Here is a 21,978-nt window from a genome sequence, read left to right as displayed (position 1 = left end):
TCAATATTGCGATCCCCAATTAATAAATAGTTTGTGTAGTAGTAGTTAATAATCAACGGCTTGCAGCAGTACAATATGACGTATGGGATTAGAGGTCAGTTTGTTTACTGTTTTTAACATTATTCTACAGCACACAAATGATCAGGTAAAATGTGGAGGTGATTTTTTTTTTTTTTTTGTCAGAATACACTTCCCCTCACAGCATTAGTTAGATGAATAAAGTAATAAAATTGACAAACTGTTTTGAATAGGCAAAGTACTATGCATGAAATCCAATTTTAACTACAGCAAATACATGTATAATGATACTACACGGTTGCGTGAAGACATTAAGTTTATCTTTGAGTGATGAACATATTCACGAGTGAGCGAAGCAAATGAGTGAAAATATTTTCAACACGAAGATAAACTTCATTCCTTCACGCCATCATGTAATGTTCTTTCTATTATATGCCCATATCTAGAAAAAAAACACGCAAGTTAATCAAAATTTTAAATTTGAATCAGTTCACCATTTTGACAACGCATGTCTAGTCAGCGGGAAAACACGAGTGACGTCATTGGAGTGAAATATCGGGAAATATATCACTCAGGTTTGCGATGTATTTCGTATGAAAAATGTGAGTTTTTCAGCATGAAGATACAACTCGTATCTTCAAGCCAACATGTGATTTTCTTTTTATTATGTAGACACATTCACAAACAAAAAGAGCTGAAACGGCTAAATGTGTACAAGCCAGCAGAAGAGAAGGAATTTCTCAGAGGCAGAAGTGGAAGTTATTTTGTCACGTGTCTCTATACTAAAAATATTATTTAGCAGTTGAACAGCACCTCAGAAGCCACAATCTGGGGACAAATACAGAAAAGGTGGTTTAGGTGTGAATTAAATGAAAAGAGAGAGGAAAAAATGTAGTAAGCTCCTAATGTGGGTGGAGTACTGAAGCATGGCAGGCAGGAGATGATGTTCACACACCACTTTATTTCTTGTACTTTTGATTGCTTTTCAGTTTCACTCATTTGTTTGCTGCTCTCACGTGTTCTGGTCAGGAGAGATCCCTTCTCTTCGCTCTCTCCCTCCTTTTCTATCCTCCACAGTCACTACAACAAACACAACATAAATCGACAACAGGTGTATTGACTTTGCCACTCACCTCCCCTGGCCCTGCCTTCCATTCACAAACCGACGCTTGGCCACACCCCTGCTGCCACATACCCCCACCACCCGACTCAGGCTGGGGAGCCGTCTGGCCTGCAGCGGACCTCCTCCCCCAGACGGGATAGGAAGTCTGCCACCACCATCTGCGCCCCCGGCCTGTGGACCACCTCGAATTTAAACAGCTGGAGGATGAGATACTAATGGGTGATCCACGCATTGGCATCCTTCATGTGGTGGAGCCACTGGAGGGGTGTGTGGTCTGAACAGAGGGTGAAAGGGCACTCCAGCAGGTAGTATCAGAGGGTGAGGACCGCCCACTTGATGGCCAGGCACTCCTTTTCGATGGTGCTGGACTTATTTTCATGCATCGATAGCTTGCAACTGATAAACAGCACAGGAAATTCCTCGCCCTCTGCCTTCTGGGACAAAACTGCCCCCAGCCCTCTGATGCATCCATCTGCTAAATTAAAGGGGAGAGAGAAGTCAGGGGAGTGTAGAAGTGGCCCCCCACACAGTGCAGCTTTTAACTTAGTAAAGGCCTGTTGGCACTACTCCATCCACTGGACCGGATCTGGTGCCCCCTTTTTAGTGAGATCAGTCAGTGGCTGGTGATGTCCGAATAATTAGGTATGAACCTGTGATAGTAGGTAAGGTGTTCGAGGTGCCATGGCCAATTGTTGCTGTAAATAATGTCAAGGTAAGCTGCTGCATAGGTAGCATGGGGTCGGAGGATCTTGTCCATGAGCCGCTGGAACATAGCAGGAGCCGTAAATAACCCAAAAGGAAGCGTGACAAATTGGTGTAATCCAAACGGCGTGGGAAAGGTTGTTTTTTCTCGGGATAGAGGAGTCAAGGGGCTCTACTAATATCCCTTCGTCAAGTCCAGTGTCAAAAGCGAGTAGAAGAAGAAGAAACACCTAATTGATCAAGCAACTCATCAATGCGAGGGTATGGGTCAAATTTAGACACCACATTGACTTTTCTGTAGTCCACACTGAACCAGACCAACCGGTTGGTCTTGGGAACCAGGACCACTAGGCTGCTTCAGTCACTGTGTGACTCCTCGATTATGCCCATTCTGAGCATGGCCTTGAGTTCATCCTGAACCACCTTTTTTTAATTTGTGTTCAGGTAAGTGGTGAGGGTGGCTACGCACCACTACTTCTGGGGGCATTTCAATGTGGTGTTCTGTGAGGTGGGTGCAGCCGGGAAGGGGCAAGAACACTTCGGAAAGTTCCTTTTTCAACCTCTGAGAGTTGGGCCAGTGAGAGGTGGTCTCCACAAGGGACTGGAGCGGTTGTAGTCGTTACTTTTGTTTTTACCTCCTGCCCCAGCTCTGCCTTCTCCAGAAATGCCAACGCCAGTGCCACAGGGACCCACTCGTTCCAATGTTTTAACCGGTTGAGGTGGTATATTTGCAGTGCCCCGCCCCATCCATTCGTCTCACCTCATAGTCGATGTCCCCGATTCATTGTGTGACCTCGAAGGGCCCGTGCCACTTGGCAACTAATTTGGAGCTAGATGTGGGCAATAACACAAGTTTTTTGTCTCCCGGGGTGAACTCTCTAAGGTGCCGCACCCCCGTTGTACAGCCGGGGTTGACATTCTTGTGCCTGCCGTAAATTCTCCTGGATTAAGTACATGAGGGTGTGGAGCTTTGTGCACAGATTGAGAACGTATTGAATTTTGCATTTACTAAGTGAAGGTCCCTCCTCCCAATTTTCCCACAGCACGTCCAAAATGCCACGAGGTTTATGCCCATATAACGATTCGAATGATGAAAATCCCATGGAGGCTTGCAGGACCTTTCATACTACAAATAACAGGGGTTCGAGCCATTTATGCCAATTGCATGCATCTTCACTTACAAACTTCCAAATTAAATTTTTAAGTGCCTGATTGAATCGTTCCACTAAGCCATCTGTTTGTGGGTGATAGACACTGGTGCGGATAGATTTAATTGCCAGTAACCCATACAGTTTGTGCAATGTGCGTGACATAAATGTAGTTCCTTGGTCAGTCAGGATTTCTTTCGGAATCCTGACCCGGGAGATGACACAGAAGAGTGCTTCCACAATACTGCGTGCTGAAATATTGCGGAGAGGCACTACTTCCAGACATCATGTTGCATAGTCCACCAGGACTAAAATAAAGTGATAGCCCCATGCTGACTGATCGAACAGCCTGATGAAATCCATGCCAATTCTCTTGAGGGGGGTCTCAATTAGAGGGAGAGGGCACAAAGGCACTTTTGGAGTGGCCGCAGGATTTACTAATTGGCATTCGTGGCATGCCGCACACCACTGATGGACATCCCCGTGAATACCTGGTCAATAGAACTGGGCCATTAGTTGGGCTAGTGTTTTATCCTGTCCTAAGTGTCCGGCCATTGGATTAAAGTGAACCGCATGGAATACGAGTTCCCTACGGCTCTTTGGGATTAACAATTGGGTTAACTGTTCGCCGGTTTGAGTGTCCTGTGTCACTTGATACAGCCTATCCTTAATAATAGCGAAATACAGGAAGGAAGGTGTCGCATTTGGCTGGAGAGATTGACCATTGATTTCTCTCACTTGGTCAAACGCATGATGCAGAGTCTCCTCTCGCGACTGCTCTAGCAGGAAATCCTCGAGGGAATCCCCAAGAGAAGGAGGAGGGGTGAGCTGCTCCTCACTCCTTGTATCGCCCTGATGCAGTGCTGATGTAGGCAGCTCTGTGACGGCTTCCCCAGTCAATGCCACACCGGGATCCCCCCGTGACGCATTATTGCAGGACTCAACCCCTACTCTATGCTCCATTAAGCCTCTAAGTCCCCAAAATCAGTGGGTGGGTGAGATGCAGGTTAACCGTCACCTTTATGCCATGCTTTTTTCCCCAAAATAGAATGTGGATAGACAGTAATGGATAATTGTGAACATCCCCATGCGCGCGCACACAACCTTCACCACTTGTGCTCTCCCCAATGGCTCACCTTGCACCAGGTTTTGGTGGATTGAGGTCTGATTACAGCTGAAATCCACCAACGTGTGATATGTATCCCCTTGAACACTCACCGGTATACAGTACACTCTGACCCGATCGAGGCCGGTCTCTGGGGCGTCGGGGATCTGGACCACAGCCCCCACCTCCATCGCAGAGATGCCTGGGCTCCCTGCAGCGCTAGCATACCAGCCCAGGCTTCACCTCTGCACTGGTGTTATGGGCGTCACTCACCTGGGGGGGGGGAGACAGACACAGAAGGGACAGACGGGAGGACACCACGGGTGTGGCGGACTGGCTGGAGGCGGGGAGCCAGTCCCTGCCTTCACAGTGGGGAAAGAGAGCAAGGATGGGAAGAGGAGAGGGTGGGAGAGGAGAAGGAGAGACAGAAAGAGAAGAAGCAACATGTCTGCTTGCCGTCAGAACTGCCACCAAATGGTCCTCTGCTAACTCAATGGCTTGATCCAGTGATGCCGGACGATGACACTGGACCCACTCCACTGTTCCTTCCGGAAGACACACGAGGAACTGCTCCAGCGCCACCAGGTTGATGATCCTTTCGGTGTCGTGGTCGTCTGCTCTCAGCCACTGCCAGCAGGCATCCTGGAGCTGTTGGCCAAATGCAAATGGCTGGCCGACCTCTTCCAATGTTAGTGTCCAGAAGCGCTGGCGATGATGTTCTGGGGAGTGGCTGACACACTGCAGGATGGCTCACTTCAGGTCTGCGCCTCTTCGGTCAGTAGGGGAAGTAGACACACCATGTGCTGCTTGACCGGCCACCCCCGCGCTTTGGCCGCTTGCTCGAAGAGCAATTATAAAGGCTTCCGGATTATTGTGCGGCCCCATCTTTTTGAGGGTGACGTGGGGAGGGTCCACTGCGGTGGCGGTCAAGGACCCCACCGATGCAAGCAGGTGCCAGAATGCCTGGCAATCTTCCTCCTGGGCCAGCAGCAAGGCTTCAAAACATTGTTCTTGCTCCTTTCGGAGGGTGATTAGCGCTTGGTGCTGGTTCTGTTGGGAGGTAGCGAGGGCATGGTTCAGGCCCTTGAATGGGGAGGACTCCATGTGTGGTTCCCTTCAGTATTCCTGGGTTTCGGCACCACTTTAGTAAGCCCCTGATGTGTGTGGAGTACTGAAGCATGGGAGGCAGGACAAGATGCTCACACACCACCTTATTTCTTGTACTTTTGGTTGCTTTTCAGTTTCAATCCCTCATTTGCTCCTCACACACACAGACATGCGTGCACACGTGTTCTGGTTGAGAGAGATCCTCTCTCTTCACTCTCTCCCTCCTTTTCTATCCTCCACCGTCATTGCAACAAACACACACACATTAATCGACAAGAGGTGCATTGACTTTGCCACTCACCTTCCCCAGCCCTGCCCTCTATTCACAAACTGATACTTGGCCACACCCCTGCTGCCACACGTGTACTGTACAGGTGATCATGGGCTGTATGATATTGCAGATTGAGACATAAAAGGTTGTCTCGGGTCACTTAGTGCCCGACTCAAAAGTGTTGCACAGCATTAAAAGATGCTGTTGCAAACAGAACTGACTTGTATACCAGCTGTGCCATACAGTGGCTTTTTTTGTCCAAGTGAATGAGTAATCTCATTGTGTTTATTTATTTGATTTGTGTTGGCTTACTTTATTTCATTATGAATATTTATTCCATATTTAATATTTGTTTAATTAATGACATTTAATATTAAATGACTCTGCTTCATAAGTTTCATGAAATTTGTATGTAAGTGAAATAAGCAATTCAAAACCCAAAAGCAAAATCTGTATGTTAAACTACAGTCAAGCTCTTGATCCACCATAATCCTGACCAGAATGAAGTGCTTATGAATGAATCTCATCTCATCTCATTATCTCTAGCCGCTTTATCCTGTTCTACAGGGTCACAGGCAAGCTGGAGCCTATCCCAGCTGACTACGGGCGAAAGGCGGGGTACACCCTGGACAAGTCGCCAGGTCATCACAGGGCTGACACATAGACACAGACAACCATTTACACTCACATTCACGCCTACGGTCAATTTAGAGTCACCAGTTAACCTAACCTGCATGTCTTTGGACTGTGGGGGAAACCGGAGCACCCGGAGGAAACGCACGTGGACACAGGGAGAACATGCAAACTCCGCACAGAAAGGCCCTCGCCGGCCACGGGGCTCGAACCCGGACCTTCTTGCTGTGAGGCGACAGCGCTAACCACTACACCACCGTGCCGCCCGCTTATGAATGAATGAATGATTTCCCCCCCAATAAAGCATTCCAGGAATTCTGCAGTTTACTGTACATCAAGCATGATGTGGAACAGACATCACAGTTGGACTCCTTTAAATCTAAAATGAGATGGTTGTTTTGGAATTTACATTGGCGAGATTCCAAATTATGTTGAAACAATAAATGGAGTTTTCAGGTCATTTTAGCTTACAACACAGGAAAGACAATTGCAAACTTCTACACATGCATATATTCACTTCAGATTTACACATGGAATATCTTCTGAGATGGCACAGTGGTGAGCACTGTCCCCTCATGGTAAGTAGGTTCTGGGTTCAGACCTTGTGGCTGACTCGGCCTTTCCATGTGGAGTTTGTTTGTTCTTGCCATGCTTGTGTGGGTTTCATCTGGGTGCTGTGGTTTTCTCCCACAGTCCAAAGACATGCAGATGAGATCAACTGGCTACTCTAAATTGCCTGAGTGCGAATGGTTGGTAAGCTCTGTGTTAGCCCTGCGACAGTTTGGTAACCTGCCCAGGGTGTACCCTGCCTCTTGCCCAAAGTCAACAGGGATTGACTCCAACTTACCCCTGACCCCCAGTAGGATAAGTGGTATAGTTGATGGATGGATAGATGGATACATGTGTTAATTTGAAGTGAATATATGCACTGGAAGTAGTAGTACAAGTAAAGCTTTAAAGGCATGCTACATGCATCTTTCTACCCTCAACTACTCAGGTGTATAAATTAGATAAAATTAACTTTCACTTCTGTAAGTCCCTCTTGCATGAGGGTGTGTGCCAAATGCCATAAATATAAATGATGTTTATAATAGTGGGGGAGATCGGAGAGACTTATGGGGGAGACTTGGGCCACTTTGGTTGAAATTAATTTATGGAAATATAATCAGATTAGAATTTAGATGGTTGCCCCTTAGAGTAACGAACTTCCTTTGGAGCCATTAACCTGGACACTGCAGTAAGGTTTGTGCAGTTTAATATTTTATTCAACCAAAACTTGTATTTTCAACTTCACTTCCATTCCATAGTGTAATGGATGCTGGAGAATTGGGGATTCATTAGGAATTAAAGTATGTAGCCTAGTTTTACCATGTATAGAGGATATTATACGGTTGGATAAAGATATGAAGTTTATCTTTGAGTGGTGAATGTATATATTCATGAGTGAGTGAAGCAAACGAGTGAAATTTTTTCAACACGAGAAGATAAACTTCATATCTTCAAGCCAATGTGTGATTTTCTTTTTATCATATGGACACATCCACAAACAAAAAAAAATAAGCAAGTTAATCAATTTAAATTAAAAAAGTGTGTATACACACACACACGTGTGTGTGTGTGTGTGTGTATATATATATATATATATATATATATATATATATATATATATATATATACACTAGTGCATCAAAAAAAAAATTTGAATACCATGAAAAAGTTCCTTTTTTTCATAATTTAATTCAAAAAGGTAAACTTTCATATATTCATTACATGTAAAGTGAAATATTTAAAGCCTTTGTTTTAATTTTGATGATTATGGCTTATAGCTCATGAAAATCAGAAATCCAGTATCTCAAATTATTAGAATATTCCCTAAGATCAATCAAAAAAAGGATTTACAATACAGAAATGTTCAACTTCTGAAAAGTATATTCATTTATATACTCAATACTTGGTTGGGGCTCCTTTACCATGAATTACTTTATCAATGCGGTGTGGCATGGAGGTGATCAGTCTGTGGCACTGCTGAGGTGTTATTGAAGCCCAGCTTGCTTTGATAGTGGCCTTCAGCGTACCTGTAGTTTTGGGTCGGGTGTTTCTCATCTTCCTCTTGACAATACCCCATAGATTCTCTATGGGGTTCAGGTCAGGCAAGTTGGCTGGCCAATCAAACACAGTAATATCATGGTCAGCAAACCATTTGGTAGTAGTTTTTGGCACTGTGGGTAGGTGCTAAGCCCTGATCGAAAAGGAAATCAGCATCTCCAAAAAGCTCGTCAGCAGATGGAAGCATGAAGTGCTCTAAAATCTCCTGGTAGATGGCTGTGTTGACTTTCGACTTGATAAAATACAGTGGACCAACACCAGCAGATGACATGGCACCCCAAATCATCACAGACTGTGGAAACTTCACGCTGGGCTTCAAACACCTTGGATTCTGTGCCTCTCCACTCTTCCTCCAGACTCTAGAACCGTGATTTCCAAATTAAATGCAAAATGTACTTTCATCTGAAAAGAGGACTTTGGACCACTGAGCAACAGTCCATTTCTTTCTCTCCTTAGCCCAGATAAGACACTTCTGATATTGTCTCTGGCTCAGGAGTAGCTTGATATTAAGAATGCGAAAGTTGTATCCCCTTTCTTGAAGATGTCTGTTCGTGATGGGTCTTGATACACTGACACCAGCCTCAGTCCACTCCTTGTGAAGCTCTCCCAAGTTCTTGAATCAACTTTTCTTGACAATCCTCTCAAGATTGCGGCCATCCCTGTTGCTTGTGCACCTTTTCCAGCCACCCTTTTCAGCAATGACCTTTTGTGGCTTACCCTCCTTGTGGAGGGCATCATTGATCATCTTCTGGACAACAGTCAAGTCAGCAGTCTTCCCCATGATTGTGGTTGTGTGTACTGAACTAGACCAAGAGATACACTGTGTTCATACTGTTTTACTCAAACTCGAAATGAAATATTCTAATATTTTGAGATGGGTTTTTTTTATGTTTTTGTACTGTATGCCATACTGATTAAAATAGAAAAATGCTTGAAACATTTTAGTTTGTGTAATGAGTCTATAATATACAACATTTTCACTTTCTTAAATGACTGATGGAAAATATTGAACTTTTTCACAATATTCTAATTTTTTGAGATGCACTTGTGTGTGTGTGTGTGTGTATATATATACACACTACCCCGATTCCAAAAAAGTTGGGACAAAGTACAAATTGTAAATAAAAATGGAATGCAATAATTTACAAATCTCAAAAACTGATATTGTATTCACAATAGAACATAGACAACATATCAAATGTCGAAAGTGAGACATTTTGAAATTTCATGACAGTAACACATCTCAAAAAAGTTGGGACAGGGGAAATAAGAGGCTGGAAAAGTTAAAGGTACAAAAAAGGAACAGCTGGAGGACCAAATTGCAACTCATTAGGTCAATTGGCAATAGGTCATTAACGTGACTGGGTATAAAAAGAGCATCTTGGAGTGGCAGCGGCTCTCAGAAGTAAAGATGGGAAGAGGATCACCAATCCCCCGAATTCTGCGCCGACAAATAGTGGAGCAATATCAGAAAGGAGTTTGACAGTGTAAAATTGCAAAGAGTTTTAACACATCATCATCTACAGTGCATAATATCATCAAAAGATTCAGAGAATCTGGAAGAATTTCTGTGTGTAAGGGTCAAGGCCGGAAAACCATACTGGGTGCCCGTGATCTTCGGGCCCTTAGACGGCACTGCATCACATACAGGCATGCTTCTGTATTGGAAATCACAAAATGGGCTCAGGAATATTTCCAGAGAACATTATCTGTGAACACAATTCACCGTGCCATCCGCCGTTGCCAGCTAAAACTCTATAGTTCAAAGAAGAAGCCATATCTAAACATGATCCAGAAGCGGGGCGGCACGGTGGTGTAGTGGTTAGCGCTGTCGCCTCACAGCAAGAAGGTCCGGGTTCGAGCCCCGTGGTCGGCGAGGGCCTTTCTGTGTGGAGTTTGCATGTTCTCCCTGTGTCTGCGTGGGTTTCCTCCGGGTGCTCCGGTTTCCCCCACAGTCCAAAGACATGCAGGTTAGGTTAACTGGTGACTCTAAATTGACCGTAGGTGTGAATGTGAGTGTGTCTGTGTCTATGTGTCAGCCCTGTGATGACCTGGCGACTTGTCCAGGGTGTACCCCGCCTTTCGCCCATAGTCAGCTGGGATAGGCTCCAGCTTGCCTGCGACCCTGTAGAGCAGGATAAAGCGGCTAGAGATAATGAGATGAGAATGAGATGAGATCCAGAAGCGCAGACGTCTTCTCTGGGCCAAGGCTCATTTGAAATGGACTGTGGCAAAGTGGAAAACGGTTCTGTGGTCAGACAAATCAAAATTTGAAGTTCTTTATGGAAATCAGGGACGCCGTGTCATTCGGACTAAAGAGGAGAAGGACGACCCAGGTTATCAGCGCTCAGTTCAGAAGCCTGCATCTCTGATGATATGGGGTTGCATTAGTGCATGTGGCATGGGCAGCTTACACATCTGGAAAGACACCATCAATGCTGAAAGGTATATCCAGGTTCTAGAGCAACATGTGCTCCCATCCAGACGACGTCTCTTTCAGGGAAGACCTTGCATTTTCCAACATGACAATGCCAAACTACATACTGCATCAACTACGGCATCATGGCTGCGTAGAAGAAGGGTCCAGGTACTGAACTGGCCAGCCTGCAGTCCAGATCTTTCACCCATAGAAAACATTTGGTGCATCATAAAACGGAAGATACGACAAAAAAGACCTAAGACAGTTGAGCAACTAGAATCCTACATTAGACAAGAATGGGTTAACATTCCTATCCCTAAACTTGAGCAACTTGTCTCCTCAGTCCCCAGATGTTTACAGACTGTTGTAAAGAGAAAAGGGGATGTCTCACAGTGGTAAATATGGCCTTGTCCCAACTTTTTTGAGATGTGTTGTTGTCATGAAATTTAAAATCACCTAATTTTTCTCTTTAAATGATACATTTTCTCAGTTTAAACATTTGATATGTCATCTATGTTCTATTCTGAGTAAAATATGGAATTTTGAAACTTCCACATCATTGCATTTTGTTTTTATTTACAATTTGTACTTTGTCCCAACTTTTTTGGAATCGGGGTTTATATATATATATATATATATATATATATATATATATATATATATACACACACACACAGTTAGGTCCATATATATTTGGACACTGACACAAATTCTGTTTTTTTACCTGTTTACTGAAACATATTCAAGTTATAGTTATATAATGGACATAAAGTCCAGACTTTCAGCTTTCAATTGAGGGTATCCACGTTAAAATTGGATGAAGGGTTTAGGAGTTTCAGCTCCTTAACATGTGCCACCCTGTTTTTAAAGGGACCAAAAGTAATTGGACAATTGACTCCAAGGCTATTACATGGGCTGGTGTGGGCAATTCCTTCATTATGTCATTCTCAATTAAGCAGATTAAAGGCCTGCAGTTGATTTGAGGTGTGGTGCTTGCATTTGGAAGATTTTGCTGTGAAGAAAACATGTGGTCAAAGGAGCTCTCCATGCAGGTGAAACAAGCCATCCTTAAGCTGCGAAAACAGAAAAAACCCATCCGAGAAATTGCTACAATATTAGGAGTGGCAAAATCTACAGTTTGGTACATCCTGAGAAAGAAAGAAAGCACTGGTGAACTCATCAATGCAAAAAGACCTGGACGCCCACAGAAGACAACAGTGGTGGATGATCGCAGAATAATTTCCATGGTGAAGAGAAACCCCTTCACAACAGCCAACCAAGTGAACAACACTCTCCAGGAGGTAGGCATATCAATATCCAAATCTAACATAAAGAGAAGACTGCATGAAAGTAAATACAGAGGGTTCACTGCACGGTGCAAGCCACTCATAAGCCTCAAGAATAAAAAGTCTACATTGGACTTTGCTAAAAAACATCTAAAAAAGCCAACACAGTTCTGGAAGAACATTCTTTGGACAGATGAAACCAAGATCAACCTCTACCAGAATGATGGAAAGAAAAAAGTATGGTGAAGGCGTGGTACAGCTCATGATCCAAAGCATACCACATCATCTGTAAAACATGGTGGAGGCAGTGTGATGGCTTGGGCATGCATGGCTGCCAGTGGCACTGGGTCACTAGTGTGTATTGATGATGTGACACAGGCCAAAAGCAGCCAGATGAATTCTGAGGTATTCAGAGACATACTGTGTGCTCAAATGCAGCCAAACTGATTGGTCGGCGTTTCACAATACAGATGGACAATGACCCAAAACATAAAGCCAAAGCAACCCAGGAGTTTATTAAAGCAAAGAAGTGGAATATTCTTGAATGGCCAAGTCAGTCACCTGATCTCAACCCAATTGAGCATGCATTTCACTTGTTAAAAACTAAACTTCAGACAGAAAGGCCCACAAACAAACAGCAACTGAAAACCGCTGCAGTAAAGGCCTGGCAGAGCATTAAAAAGGAGGAAACACAGCGTCTGGTGATGTCCATGAGTTCAAGACTTCAGGCAGTCATTGCCAACAAAGGGTTTTCAACCAAGTATTAGAAATGAGCATTTTATTTACAATTATTTAATTTGTCCAATTACTTTTGAGCCCCTGAAATGAAGAGATTGTGTTTAAATGCTTTAGTTTCTCACATTTTTATGCAATCATTTTGTTCAACCCACTGAATTAAAGCTGAAAGTCTGAACTTCAACTGCATCTGAATTGTTTTGTTCAAAATTCATTGTGGTAATGTACAGGACCAAAATTAGAAAAATGTCTCTGTCCAAATATTTAAATATTTATGGACCTGTGTGTGTGTGTGTGTGTGTGTGTGTATATATATATATATGGGGCGGCACGGTGGTGTAGTGGTTAGCACTGTCGCCTCACAGCAAGAAGGTCCGGGTTCGAGCCCTGTGGCCGGCGAGGGCCCTTCTGTGCGGAGTTTGCATGTTTCCTCCGGGTGCTCCGGTTTCCCCCACAGTCCAAAGACATGCAGGTTAGGTTATCTGGTGACTCTAAATTGACCGTAGGTGTGAGTGTGAATGGTTGTCTGTGTCTATGTGTCAGCCCTGTGATGACCTGGCGACTTGTCCAGGGTGTACCCCGCCTTTCGCCTGTAGGCAGCTGGGCTAGGCTCCAGCTTGCCTGCGACCCTGTAGAACAAGATAAAGTGGCTAAAGATAATGAGATTTTATATATATATATATATATATATATATATATATATATATATATATATAGTGCCTTGAAAAATATTCATACCCCTTGAACTTTTTCACATTTTTCCACCTTACAACCACGAAGTTGCACGTTTTTTATTGAGATTTTATGTGATAGACCAACACAGAGTAGCACATAATTGTGAAGTGAAATGAAAATGATATATGGTCTTCAAAATTTTAAACAAATAAAAATCTGGAAAATGTGATGTGCATTAGTATTCAGCCCCCCTGCATCAATATTTTGTAGAGCCACCTTTTGCTGCAATTACAGCTGCAAGTCTTTTGTGGTATGTCTCTACTAGTTTTGCACATCTAGACACTGAAATTTTTGCCCATTATTCTTTGCAAAATAGCTCAAGCTCAGCCAGATTGGATGGAGAGCATCTGTGAACAGCAATTTTCAAATCTTGCCACAGATGCTCAATGGGATTTAGGTCTGGACTTTGACTGGGCCATTCTAACACATGAATATTCTTTGATCTAAACCATTCCATTGTAGCTCTGGCTGTATGTTTAGGGTCATTGTCTTGCTGGAAGGTGAATCTCCTTCCCAGTCTCAAGTCTTTTGCAGCCTCCAACAGCAGTGGCGGCTCCTGAATTTTTTTTCAGGGGGGGCAATTTTCCCCCGTTATGTCTACACGGACCATAAATGTCCACAGGACTGAAGTAAATTGACCTAGGTAGCAAGTCAATAGTCAACCAAACCCAGAAAAACACCACGGTGATTGGAGCCCTCAGTTTCGTCTTTGCCTCGTACAGCTAACTCGAACACTCCACAAAATTTCACGCATTGGGTGAGCCGGTTTAATATGTGCCTGTTCTTGCTCACCTCATCGTTGTGGCGGTGAACTGCTAGCCTGAAGCCCTCATCCAGTTGTGTAGCGATGTTCACTCTCCCAAAAGCCGAAAATTTCAGGCAGCTGCCCATGTGAATCTTTGATGACTCATGTTTTTTTATTTTCTCCGACAAATGATGCATGTCCGAAACTCCAGTGACCGTCCAAGCAGTGTTGTCCGTGGAGCCACCTCCAGGGTGGAAAAGTAAGCAGGGGGAGCAGAAAACCGCTGAGGCGTCCTCACAGCCAGCTCGCCAGGATTTGCGCTGGGACCATGTTGAAGTAAAACCTCGAGTATATGATTTCCCCCCCTTGTCGAAATTTGTTTTATGTTTAGATTTGGTCGAGGGGGGTCCAGCTTGTTTCGTTGCCAATTTAGCTCGATTTGATCGCTGACTAAATGGAACTTCTTTTAAGGACTGCACTGAATTGCTTTACGCATCCATCTCACCTCAGAAACTGAGCGGATCGAACGCAACTTTGCCGCGCTTCACAGTGACATAAGCATGTTAAGGCAAGCCCCCCCCCCCCCGGAACCCATAGAGATTGCATTGAAGTGTCAGTCAGGAGAAAAAAAATATATTAACATGGGACTCTATCAGTGAACTCTTGGGCGATTTTCAGCGTGACTGAAATCGCCCCAAAAGGGGCGGTACACTAGAAGCAAGACCACCCTGATTGGACAATGATACCCAGAGACAGATTAAAACGGCCTCGAGCAGTGCTGGTGAAAGTTTGTTTTAAAAAAAGAAAAAAAACTTTTTTTTTTCGTTTTGGCAGTGTGTCGCCCAATCGCCCTTATGCACCAGCCGCCCTTGTCCAACAGGTTTTCTTCCAGGATTGCCCTGTATTTAGCTCCATCCATCTTCCCATCAACTCTGACCAGCTTCCCTGTCCCTGCTGAAGAAAAGTATCCCCATAGCATGATGCTGCCACCACCATGTTTCACAGTGGGGATGGTGTGTGCAGGATGATGAGCAGTGCTAGTTTTCCGCCACACATAGCGCTTTGCATTTAGGCCAAAAAGTTCAACTTTGGTCTCAAGCACCTTCTTACACATGCTTGCTGTGTCCCCTACATGGCTTCTGGCAAACTGCAAACGGGACTTCTTATGCCTGTCTTTCAACAATGGCTTTCTTCTTGCCACTCTTCCAAAATGGCCAGATTTGTGGAGTGTACGACTTATAGTTGTCCTGTGCACAGATTCTCCCACCTGAGCTGTGGATTTCTGCAGCTCCTCCAGAGTGATCATGGGCCTCTTGGCTGCTTCTCTGACCAGTGCACTCCTTGCTCGCTCTGTCAGTTTAGGTGGACGGCCATGTCTTGGTAGGTTTGCAGTTGTGCCATACTTTTTCCATTTTTGAATGATGGATTGAACAGTGCTTCTTGAGATGTTCAGAGCTTGGGATATTTTTTTATAACCTAACCCTGCTTTAAACTTCTCCAGAACTTTATCCCTGACTGTGGGTGGTAGAAATGGGCAACTGGACTCTACCACCCACAGTTTACTATGACCTGGATGATTGAGAATATTCACAGACATTTATCCCTGACCTGTCTGGTGAGTTCTTTGGTCTTCATGATGCTGTTTGTTCTTCAGTGTTCTCTAACAAACTACTGAGGCCTTCACAGAACAAGTGTATTTATGCTGAGAGTAAATTACACACAGTAGGACTCTATTAACTAATTAGATGACTTCTGAAGGCAATTGATTGCACTGGATTGTATTTAGAGGCATCAGAGTACAGGGGGCTGAATACTAATGCACACCACATTTTTCAGATTTTTATTTGTTTAAAATTTTGAAGACCATTTATAATTTTCGTTTCACTTCACAATTATGTGCTACTCTGTGTTGGTCTATCACATAAAATCTCAATAAAAAACTTGTAATTTCGTGGTTGTAAGGTGGAAAAATGTGAAAAAGTTCAAGGGGTATGAATACTTTTTCAAGGCACTCTGTGTGTGTGTGTGTGTGTGTGTGTGTGTGTGTGTGTGTGTGTATATATATATACACACACACAGTGGGGCAAAAAAGTATTTAGTCAGCCACCAATTGTGCAAGTTCTCCCACTTAAAAAGATGAGAGAGGCCTGTAATTTTCATCATAGATACACTTCAACTATGAGAGACTGAATGGGGGGAAAGAATCCAGGAAATCACATTGTAGGATTTTTAATGAATTAATTGGTCAATTCCTCGGTAAAATAAGTATTTTGTCACCTACAAACAAGCAAGATTTCTGGCTCTCACAGACCTGTAACTACTTCTTTAAGAGGCTCCTCTGTCCTCCACTCATTACCTGTATTAATGGCACCTGTTTGAACTTGTTATCAGTATAAAAGACACCTGTCCACAACCTCAAACAGTCACACTCCAAACTCCACTATGGCCAAGACCAAAGAGCTGTCAAAGGACACCAGAAACAAAATTGTAGACCTGCACCAGGCTGGGAAGACTGAATCTGCAATAGGTAAGCAGCTTGTTTTGAAGAAATCAACTGTGGGAGCAATTATTAGAAAATGGAAGACATACAAGACCACTGATAATCTCCCTCGATCTGGGGCTCCATGCAAGATCTCACCCCGTGGGGTCAAAATGATCATAAGAACGGTGAGCAAAAATCCCAGAACCACACGGGGAGACCTAGTGAATGACCTGCAGAGAGCTGGGACCAAAGTAACAAAGGCTACCATCAGTAACACACTACGCCGCCAGGGACTCAAATCCTGCAGTGCCAAACGTGTCCCCCTGCTTAAGCCAGTACATGTCCAGGCCCGTCTGAAGTTTGCTAGAGAGCATTTGGATGATCCAGAAGAGGATTGAGAGAATGTCATATGGTCAGATGAAACCAAAATAGAACTTTATGGTAAAAACTCAACTTGTCGTGTTTGGAGGAGAAAGAATGCTGAGTTGCATCCAAAGAACACCATACCTTCTGTGAAGCATGGGGGTGGAAACATCATGCTTTGGGGCTGTTTTTCTGCAAAGGGACCAGGATGACTGATCCGTGTAAAGGAAAGAATGAATGGGGCCATGTATCATGAGATTTTGAGTGAAAACCTCCTTCCATCAGCAAGGGCATTGAAGATGAAAAGTGGCTGGGTCTTTCAGCATGACAATGATCCCAAACACACCGCCCGGGCAACGAAGGAGTGGCTTTGTAAGAAGCATTTCAAGGTCCTGGAGTGGCCTAGCCAGTCTCCAGATCTCAACCCCATAGAAAATCTTTGGAGGGAGTTGAAAGTCCGTGTTGCCCAGTGACAGCCCCAAAACATCACTGCTCTCGAGGAGATCTGCATGGAGGAATGGGCCAAAATACCAGCAACAGTGTGTGAAAAACTTGTGAAGACTTACAGAAAACGTTTGACTTCTGTCATTGCCAACAAAGGGCATATAACAAACTATTGAGATGAACTTTTGTTATTGACCAAATACTTATTTTCCACCATAATTTGCAAATAAATTCTTTAAAAATCAGACAATGTGATTTTCTGGATTTTTTTTCTCATTTTGTCTCTCATAGTTGAGGTATACCTATGATGAAAATTACAGGCCTCTCTCATCTTTTTAAGTGGGAGAACTTGGACAATTGGTGACTGACTAAATAGTTTTTGCCCCACTGTATATATATACAGGGCTCGAAATTCTTTTTTTTTTTTCACCAGCCAGCCGGACTAGTTACCTTCCAAAGTAACTAGCAAAACAGAAAATCAACTATCCAAAATTTGTTCATGTATGAATTTTACTTCTGTCAAAAATAACGCAAAAGAGAGTAGTTACCATTGTTCATGACTAATGTGGATTTATTTCAAGACCCAAGTATTTTGATACTGTTGTTAAATACATAAATGAGAACAACACAGAGCACCATAATATATCAACAAATAATAATAATATATTGGAAAACTTGGCAACTTGGTGTACGAGTATTGAAAACAAATATACTTACTATCATGACTGTAGCACCCAAAATATGTCCAATATGCTTTCTGTATTTAACCATTTATGAGAGAGAAAGCATTAGGAGCTTCATATTGACTAGGAATCAACTTGAAAAAAATTTAATTATTCCATAAAAATCGTATCGTAGCCAAGGCCTACCCTGCTCCCACGTTTGCTTACAAGTCCTTTGTCGTTTCTCCTCTTCAGACCGTCTCTGGCGGTTTCTGTACACCTTTCAGAAAATTCCACATCACAACGTAGCTTTGGCAGATGTAGATGTAAACAACAAAAACACGTGTTTAAATGGGCGATAATGTAACCACATCTATTGAATTTGATAATGTGATGTGGCAGCGGGGGCGTGGCCAAGCATCGGTCTGTGAATGGAGTTCGGAGTCAGGGAAGGTAAGTGGTGGAATCATTGCACCTGATGGGGATTAACCTGTGTTTGTGTGTCTTCCCCAGTGACCGCGCCCTTAAAAGGAGAGGAGAGCAGAGAAAGGGAGCTCTCTCTCCCCAACCAGAACACACGTGTGTGTGCGCGCGCATGCGCGCGGCTGGGAAGTGATAAAAGGCTGAAAAGCTAGCAATAAATAGTTCATTGAGAACTCCGTTCTGGCCTGCCGTGCTTCTGTGCTCCACCCACCTGGTCCAATACTACATGTGATTACCGCAATATTCAATGAGATGCATTATATGCATGCACAGTAGTGAAAAAACTGACAGCCTGACTTGTACACAATGTGATTCGGAATTCTTCGGTATTTTCCGTCCTGCCGATAAACACATTGATTAACACAGACACGGCACACGCTTAATATGTGGCGGCTTTAGTTGACGGCGTGTCTGAATCTTTACTTCATATATATTTTTTTATTTTCAACTAGCCAGTGACAGGAATTACCCGCCAAATGACAAATTAAGCCGCCTCATATATATATATATATATATATATATATATATATATATATATATATATAAAATTAATGTGTGTGTGTGTGTGTATAAAAACCCGATTCCAAAAAAATTGGGACAAAGAACAAATTGTAAATAAAAACGGAATGCAATAATTTACAAATCTCAAAAACTGATCTTGTATTCACAATAGAACATAGACAACATATCAAATGTCGAAAGTGAGACATTTTGAAATTTCATGCCAAATATTGGCTCATTTGAAATTTCATGACAGCAACACATCTCAAAAAAGTTGGGACAGGGGAAATAAGAGGCTGGAAAAGTTAAAGGTACAAAAAAGGAACAGCTGGAGGACCAAATTGCAACTCATTAGGTCAGTTGGCAATAGGTCATTAACATGACTGGGTATAAAAAGAGCATCTTGGAGTGGCAGCGGCTCTCAGAAGTAAAGATGGGAAGAGGATCACCAATCCCCCTAATTCTGCGCCGACAAATAGTGAAGCAATATCAGAAAGGAGTTCGACAGTGTAAAATTGCAAAGAGTTTGAACATATCATCATCTACAGTGCATAATATCATCAAAAGATTCAGAGACTCTGGAAGAATCTGTGTGTAAGGGTCAAGGCCGGAAAACCATGTGCCCGTGATCTTCGGGCCCTTAGACGGCACTGCATCACATACAGGCATGCTTCTGTATTGGAAATCACAAAATGGGCTCAGGAATATTTCCAGAGAACATTATCTGTGAACACAATTCACTGTGCCATCCGCCGTTGCCAGCTAAAACTCTATAGTTCAAAGAAGAAGCCGTATCTAAACATGATTCAGAAGCGCAGACGTCTTCTCTGTGCCAAGGATCATTTAAAATGGACTGTGGCAAAGTGGAAAACTGTTCTGCAGTCAGACGAATCAAAATTTGAAGTTCTTTATGGAAATCAGGGATGCCATGTCATTCGGACTAAAGAGGAGAAGGACGACCCAAGTTATCAGCGCTCAGTTCAGAAGCCTGCATCTCTGATGGTATGGGGTTGCATTAGTGCATGTGGCATGGGCAGCTTTCACATCTGGAAAGACACCATCAATGCTGAAAGGTATATCCAGGTTCTAGAGCAACATATGCTCCCATCCAGATGACGCCTCTTTCAGGGAAGACCTTGCATTTTCCAACATGACAATGCCAAACCACATACTGCATCAATTACAGCATCATGGCTGCGTAGAAGAAGGGTCCGGGTACTGAACTGGCCAGCCTGCAGTCCAGATCTTTCACCCATAGTAAACATTTGGCACATCATAAAACGGAAGATACGACAAAAAAGACCTAAGACAGTTGAGCAACTAGAATCCTACATTAGACAAGAATGGGTTAACATTCCTATCCCTAAACTTGAGCAACTTGTCTCCTCAGTCCCCAGACGTTTACAGACTGTTGTAAAGAGAAAAGGGGATGTCTCACAGTGGTAAACATGGCCTTGTCCCAACTTTTTTGAGATGTGTTGTTGTCATGAAATTTAAAATCACCTAATTTTTCTCTTTAAATGATACATTTTCTCAGTTTAAACATTTGATATGTCATCTATGTTCTATTCTGAATAAAATATGGAATTTTGAAACTTCCACATCATTGCATTCTGTTTTTTTTTTTACAATTTGTACTTTGTCCCAACTTTTTTGGAATCTGGGTTGTATTATGTATGTATGTCATGGTTTTGAATCTTCATGACCCAGATGTAGCTCATATGAAAAATACGAGTGGCATATTTCCCAGTAAAACACTTGTCTATATAGTATTATTTATTAAAGTTAAATTCTAGGGAAAAAATGTTTAAGGATTTTTTCTCAAAAATGGCCAGATGGGGAGAGTTGGGACAGTTCATCATGGTACAGTTTTTTGTTCCCTTGTGGTTTACAAATAAAATTAAAAATGCTTACTAAAAATGTGGGCGTGTCCCTGCATGAGGATTAAGCTTATTTCTTTCATTCTTCAGAATGGAACTGTTTTGTCGAGTCAGGTTTTGGTTAAACTGACATTTTTTATCTTTGTACTAGCATTGTGTGTTCGTACACTTCATATCATACAATTTTTAAGAATGACTGACTAAAAATTAAACGTAGAATTAAGCTAGGTACTTATTTTTATGCCTCCGCCACCGTAAGGTGCAGGAGGCATTATGTTTTCGGGTTGTCCATGCGTGCTTCCGTCCCGCAACCTTGTGAACGCGTTATCTCAAAGGCTAATGAAAGGAATTTCACCAAACTTTCACCATTTGTGCACTTTGGGACAAACCTGAACTGGTTTAATTTTGAGATCAAAAGGTCTAAGGTCAAGGTCACTGTGAGGTCAAATGTCTGTCCAAAAACCTTGTGAACACAATATCTCCAAGGCAAATGAAAGGAATTTCACCAGACTTTCACCATTTGTGCATTTCGGGACAAAGATAAACGGATTAGATTTTGAGATCAAAAGGTCTAAGGTCAAGGTCACTGTGAGGTCAAATGTCTGTCCGAAAACCTTGTGAACACAATATCTCCAAGGCTAATACAAGTAATTTCACCAGGTCAAGATTACTGTGAGGTCAAATGTCCATCCCCAATTACAGCCCCCTGCCACAGATTCTGCTCGCACACCCCCCTGCCCCCCTTCAGCGTCTGACATGTCATCCTCACAGTCCCCCCCCCAAACACACACACACACATCTCATCGTTCATTAACACACTGAACTCGGGGACCGCACATCTCACTTTACCTCGCTCATTTGCACTATTCCGCACTACTTCATCTTAACAGCTGCTAGTTTGTTTATACTGCTTAATTCATGTTTACCTGCTATACCTCAAGTGCCCTTGACTATTTGTTTATTTGCACCAATTTACATGTGTGTATGTATACATGTATGTATATATGAGTGTTTATGTCTAGTTCTTATC

General features: G+C 43.1%; 1 protein-coding gene across 1 annotated transcript in view; it reads left to right on the top strand.

The window, feature by feature from the left end:
• Positions 1-7,284: 7,284 nt before the first annotated feature.
• tlcd3bb (TLC domain containing 3Bb) overlaps positions 7,285-21,978 on the top strand; it is an 86,550-nt gene continuing 71,856 nt past the window's right edge. Inside the window, exon 1 of the mRNA XM_060939473.1 lies at positions 7,285-7,349. The gene's annotated coding sequence lies outside the window, so the exon portion shown is untranslated. The remainder of the gene's footprint in view (positions 7,350-21,978) is intronic.

This window comes from Neoarius graeffei, chromosome 14 (genome assembly GCF_027579695.1).
Source record: "Neoarius graeffei isolate fNeoGra1 chromosome 14, fNeoGra1.pri, whole genome shotgun sequence".
NCBI lineage: Eukaryota > Metazoa > Chordata > Actinopteri > Siluriformes > Ariidae > Neoarius > Neoarius graeffei.
This window is presented reverse-complemented; position numbering and strand designations above follow the sequence as displayed.